Here is a 6,660-nt window from a genome sequence, read left to right on the forward strand (position 1 = left end):
ACCCTCTGTCGAAACACTCGGCATTGCTGCTCCCTAAGGTGAGCTTCTCCTCATAGGCAATTCCGCTCTTATCCGGTCACGTTTGTGTGCCCGAATTTCGCAAGGCAACCTCCATGGGACATGGAAAAGACTCGAGAAGAGAGCTCGCTCACGGGAGAGAGAAGCCAAGGAGACCACGAGAGTGCTGAGAGTGGGACAGCGCTGAATAGGCGGGAGAAGCCTGCGCGTATAAACGGAGATATATATCCAATTGCAACGAAGGAACGTGCCAAAGATCGAGAACAATGGCAGAAATGCTAGTAACGTGCACTTCGGGACCAACGCATCACCGGAAGACAACCGCCAAACATCGAAAGAGTCGCGATGCTCCGCAACCTACGTGCAAAGCGGTCGCACACCGGGTAAGGGAGTGAGAGCCCCAAACATAGCTGGGCGAGGCGCTCACTCCGCTCTTTAATATCTCGTTAATACCGCCAAGGAAATGGCACAAGCACACACACACAAGCATCCTCGGAAGAGGACAGTTCGAGTGACAGGTCAAATCCAAGAGTTCCGAAGACTACCTCCAGGAACAATCGGGAACAAGACCGATTACAAGTCGTCGAGTCTGTTACTGGGCGAACACGAGATGCGCACAGGAAATCGATCAGCCCTCACAATGGCCCAAGGCCAGAGATCGGACTGCTACGATTTACCCCAACAATCATCGTGCCACTCTTCGCAGAGAGGTGATAGACGCCAACGAGCCCGCGCATAGCAATCGAGGTGTAAAAAGGGCGTTGAAGGCAGGAAGCCTGGACGAAAGAGGCTACGAGGTCACCTCGAAGCGGTCTAAGAATCGGGCGCACTTGGGGCGACTACCAGTGCCAACCCCTTATCCCGCGGTGCGTCCGACACACAGAAATTTCCAAGGCGGCCAAGGAGCCTCCCCGCATAGCAATCGGGGTGTGAGGTTACGGATGCAGCATTGATAGCAATCGAGGTGGGAGGCGAAGGATGCAGAAGTGAGAGCCGAGGGATGTAGCAGAGATAGCAATCGGGGTGTGTGATGCAGAAGAGATAGCAATCGAGGTGTGCGGTGGGAAGGGCCCAGCAGCCAGAATGCATGAAGCGACGGATGAAGCAGTGATGACAACCGGGCTGTGAGGAGAGGAGGGATGCAGCCAAGAAAGCAATCAGGGCTCGAGGCAAGGGATGCATCAAGGATAGCAATCATGTTGTGAGGCGAGATTCCAAAGGCTAAACGTGAGAGGCTGCAGGGTCGACTCAGAGAGGTCTATGCATGTGAGAGGCTGAAAGCAAGGTCAACTCGGAGCGGTCTATGCATCGGGCGCGCTTGGGGCGACTACCAGTGCCAACCCCTTATCCCGCGACGCGTCCGACAAAGAGAACGTTCCAAGGCGGCAGAGGAGGTTACCAGCCGAAGGATGCAGTAGCAATAACAGGTATAGTTCCGCGGCGGCCGAGAAGACTCACCGCATAGGAATCGGGATGCGAGGCGAGGGATGCGGCGGGAAGGCCCCGACGGCTAAACGGAAGAGGCTGCAGGGCCGCCTCGGAATGGTCCAAGCATCGGACGCGATTGGGACGACTACCAGTGCCAACCCCTTATCCCGCGATGCGTCCGATACACAGATAGTTCCAAGGCGGCCGAGGAGCCTCACCGCATATCAATCGGGGTGCGAGGCGAGGGATGGGGCGGGAAGGCCCCAACGGCTAGACGGAAGAGGCTTCAGGGCCACCTCGGAATGCTCCAAGCATCGGACGCGCTTGGGGCGACTACCAGTGCCAACCCCTTATCCCGCGATGCGTCCGATACACAGATGGTTCCAAGGCGGCCGAGGAGCCTCACCGCATAGCAATCGGGGGTGCGAGGCGAGGGATGGGGCGGGAAGGCCCCAACGGCTAGACGGAAGAGGCTTCAGGGCCGCCTCGGAATGGTCCAAGCATCGGACGCGCTTGGGGCGACTACCAGTGACAACCCCTCATCCCGCGATGCGTCCGATACGAAGATGGTTCCAAGGCGGCCGAGGAGCCTCACCGCATAGCAATCGGGGTGCGAGGTGGGGGATGCGGCGAGATGGCCCCAACGGCTAGACGGAAGAGGCCACAGGGCCGCGTCGGAATAGTCCAAGCATCGGACGCGCTTGGGGCGACTACCAGTGACAACCCCTTATCCCGCGATGCGTCCGATACGAAGATAGTTCCAAGGCGGCCGAGGAGCCTCACCGCATAGCAATCCGGGTGCGAGGTGGGGGATGCGGCGAGATGGCCCCAACGGCTAGACGGAAGAGGCTGCAGGGCCGCCTCGGAATAGTCCAAGCATCGGACGCGCTTGGGGCGACTACCAGTGACAACCCCTTATCCCGCGATGCTTCCGATACGAAGACAGTTCCAAGGCGGCCGAGGAGCCTCACCGCATAGCAATGGGGGTGCGAGGTGAGGGATGCGGCGAGATGGCCCCAACGGCTAGACGGAAGAGGCCACAGGGCCGCCTCGGAATAGTCCAAGCATCGGACGCGCTTGGGGCGACTACCAGTGACAACCCCTTATCCCGCGATGCATCCGATACGAAGATAGTTCCCAGGCGGCCGAGGAGCCTCACCGCATAGCAATCGGGGTGCGAGGCGAGGGATGCGGCGAGATGGCCCCAAAGGGTAGACGGAAGAGGCTGCGGGGCCGCCTCGGAATAGTCCAAGCATCGAACGCGCTTGGGGCGACTACCACTGCCAACCCCTTATCCCGCGATGCGTCCGATACACAGATAGTTCCGAGGCGGCCGAGGAGCTGGGGGATGCGGCGAGATGGCCCCAACGGCTAGACGGAAGAGGCTGCAGGGCCGCCTCGGAATAGTCCAAGCATCGGACGCGCTTGGGGCGACTACCAGTGACAACCCCTTATCCCGCGATGCGTCCGATACACAGATAGTTCCGAGGCGGCCAAGGAGCCTCACCGCATAGCAATCGTGGTGCGAGGTGGGGGATGCAGCGAGATGGCCCCAACGGCTAGACGGAAGAGGCTGCAGGGCCGCCTCGGAATGGTCCAAGCATCGGACGCGCTTGGGGCGACTACCACTGCCAACCCCTTATCCCGCGATGCGTCCGATACACAGATAGTTCCAAGGCGGCCGAGGAGCCTCACCGAATAGCAATCGGGGTGCGAGGCGAGGGATGCGGCGAGAAAGCCCCAACGGCTAGAGGGAAGAGGCTTCAGGTCCGCCTCGGAATGGTCCAAGCATCGGACGCGCTTGGGGCGACTACCAGTGACAACCCCTTATCCCGCGACGCGTCCGATACACAGATAGTTCCAAGGCGGCCGAGGAGCCTCACCGCATAGCAATCGGGGTGCGAGGCGAGGGATGCGGCGAGAAGGACCCAACGGCTAGACGGAAGAGGCTTCAGGGCCGCCTCGGAATGGTCCAAGCATCGGACGCGCTTGGGGCGACTACCAGTGACAACCCCTTATCCCGCGACGCGTCCGATACACAGATAGTTCCAAGGCGGCCGAGGAGCCTCACCGCATAGCAATCGGGGTGCGAGGCGAGGGATGCGGCGAGAAGGACCCAACGGCTAGACGGAAGAGGCTTCAGGTCCGCCTCGGAATGGTCCAAGCATCGGACGCGCTTGGGGCGACTACCAGTGACAACCCCTTATCCCGCGACGCGTCCGATACACAGATAGTTCCAAGGCGGCCGAGGAGCCTCACCGCATAGCAATCGGGGTGCGAGGCGAGGGATGCGGTGAGAAGGACCCAACGGCTAGACGGAAGAGGCTTCAGGGCCGCCTCGGAATGGTCCAAGCATCGGACGCGCTTGGGGCGACTACCAGTGACAACCCCTTATCCCGCGATGCGTCCGATACACAGATAGTTCCAAGGCGGCCGAGGAGCCTCACCGCATAGCAATCGGGGTGCGAGGCGAGGGATGCGGCGAGAAGGACCCAACGGCTAGACGGAAGAGGCTTCAGGGCCGCCTCGGAATGGTCCAAGCATCGGACGCGCTTGGGGCGACTACCAGTGACAACCCCTTATCCCGCGACGCGTCCGATACACAGATAGTTCCAAGGCGGCCGAGGAGCCTCACCGCATAGCAATCGGGGTGCGAGGCGAGGGATGCGGCAAGAAGGACCCAACGGCTAGACGGAAGAGGCTTCAGGGCCGCCTCGGAATGGTCCAAGCATCGGACGCGCTTGGGGCGACTACCAGTGACAACCCCTTATCCCGCGACGCGTCCGATACACAGATAGTTCCAAGGCGGCCGAGGAGCCTCACCGCATAGCAATCGGGGTGCGAGGCGAGGGATGCGGCGAGAAGGACCCAACGGCTAGACGGAAGAGGCTTCAGGTCCGCCTCGGAATGGTCCAAGCATCGGACGCGCTTGGGGCGACTACCAGTGACAACCCCTTATCCCGCGACGCGTCCGATACACAGATAGTTCCAAGGCGGCCGAGGAGCCTCACCGCATAGCAATCGGGGTGCGAGGCGAGGGATGCGGCGAGAAGGACCCAACGGCTAGACGGAAGAGGCTTCAGGGCCGCCTCGGAATGGTCCAAGCATCGGACGCGCTTGGGGCGACTACCAGTGACAACCCCTTATCCCGCGACGCGTCCGATACACAGATAGTTCCAAGGCGGCCGAGGAGCCTCACCGCATAGCAATCGGGGTGCGAGGCGAGGGATGCGGCGAGAAGGACCCAACGGCTAGACGGAAGAGGCTTCAGGGCCGCCTCGGAATGGTCCAAGCATCGGACGCGCTTGGGGCGACTACCAGTGACAACCCCTTATCCCGCGATGCGTCCGATACACAGATAGTTCCAAGGCGGCCGAGGAGCCTCACCGCATAGCAATCGGGGTGCGAGGCGAGGGATGCGGCGAGAAGGACCCAACGGCTAGACGGAAGAGGCTTCAGGGCCGCCTCGGAATGGTCCAAGCATCGGACGCGCTTGGGGCGACTACCAGTGACAACCCCTTATCCCGCGACGCGTCCGATACACAGATAGTTCCAAGGCGGCCGAGGAGCCTCACCGCATAGCAATCGGGGTGCGAGGCGAGGGATGCGGCGAGAAGGACCCAACGGCTAGACGGAAGAGGCTTCAGGGCCGCCTCGGAATGGTCCAAGCATCGGACGCGCTTGGGGCGACTACCAGTGACAACCCCTTATCCCGCGACGCGTCCGATACACAGATAGTTCCAAGGCGGCCGAGGAGCCTCACCGCATAGCAATCGGGGTGCGAGGCGAGGGATGCGGCGAGAAGGACCCAACGGCTAGACGGAAGAGGCTTCAGGGCCGCCTCGGAATGGTCCAAGCATCGGACGCGCTTGGGGCGACTACCAGTGACAACCCCTTATCCCGCGACGCGTCCGATACACAGATAGTTCCAAGGCGGCCGAGGAGCCTCACCGCATAGCAATCGGGGTGCGAGGCGAGGGATGCGGCGAGAAGGACCCAACGGCTAGACGGAAGAGGCTTCAGGGCCGCCTGGGAATGGTCCATGCATCGCACGCGCTTGGGGCGACTACCAGTGACAACCCCTTATCCCGCGACGCGTCCGATACACAGATAGTTCCAAGGCGGCCGAGGAGCCTCACCGCATAGCAATCGGGGTGCGAGGCGAGGGATGCGGCGAGAAGGACCCAACGGCTAGACGGAAGAGGCTTCAGGGCCGCCTCGGAATGGTCCAAGCATCGGACGCGCTTGGGGCGACTACCAGTGACAACCCCTTATCCCGCGACGCGTCCGATACACAGATAGTTCCAAGGCGGCCGAGGAGCCTCACCGCATAGCAATCGGGGTGCGAGTCGAGGGATGCGGCGAGAAGGACCCAACGGCTAGACGGAAGAGGCTTCAGGGCCGCCTCGGAATGGTCCAAGCATCGGACGCGCTTGGGGCGACTACCAGTGACAACCCCTTATCCCGCGATGCGTCTGATACACAGATAGTTCCAAGGCGGCCGAGGAGCCTCACCGCATAGCAATCGGGGTGCGAGGCAAGGGATGCGGCGAGAAGGACCCAACGGCTAGACGGAAGAGGCTTCAGGGCCGCCTCGGAATGGTCCAAGCATCGGACGCGCTTGGGGCGACTACCGTTGCCAACCCCTTATCCCGCGATGCGTCTGATACACAGATAGTTCCGAGGCGGCCGAGGAGCCTCACCGCATAGCAATCGGGTTGCGAGGCAGATTATTGGGAAGGGAACCCCCTGGGATGCGGCTCAAGCAGTGCCCAAAGGGACTGGAATGCGGAATCACATCGAGAGACCCAAATGCTATACGAGGGCTCAAATCGAATTATCGATTTGGCCACGACATGGACGCATCGGAACGACTACCTTTGCCGAACCACTCGCAATTGCATCCATACCGAAACCAATAGACATTTCCGTTAGAGCCCTCGCATAGCATTCGGGAATCTCGCATGCCCCTCTAAATCGACCAATGCTGGCGCTCAACGAAAATCCGAGCGCTACCACCGTTCGAGCGCCAGCATTGGTCGAGTTAGAGGGGCACGGGGGAGAATGCTCCAGTCAACACCTCCCCTATATAAGTTATTTGTCCGATTCTCGCACAACCGTAGTCTGCCTCGTCGAATCAAACAACGGTCCCAGATTCCGACTTCCGTTCCGTAGAGACCCAAAAGCTAGATGGAGGCTCGCAAGAAAGAGAGT

Source organism: Cryptomeria japonica, unplaced genomic scaffold (genome assembly GCF_030272615.1).
Source record: "Cryptomeria japonica unplaced genomic scaffold, Sugi_1.0 HiC_scaffold_32, whole genome shotgun sequence".
In the NCBI taxonomy this organism is placed as follows: Eukaryota; Viridiplantae; Streptophyta; class Pinopsida; order Cupressales; family Cupressaceae; genus Cryptomeria; species Cryptomeria japonica.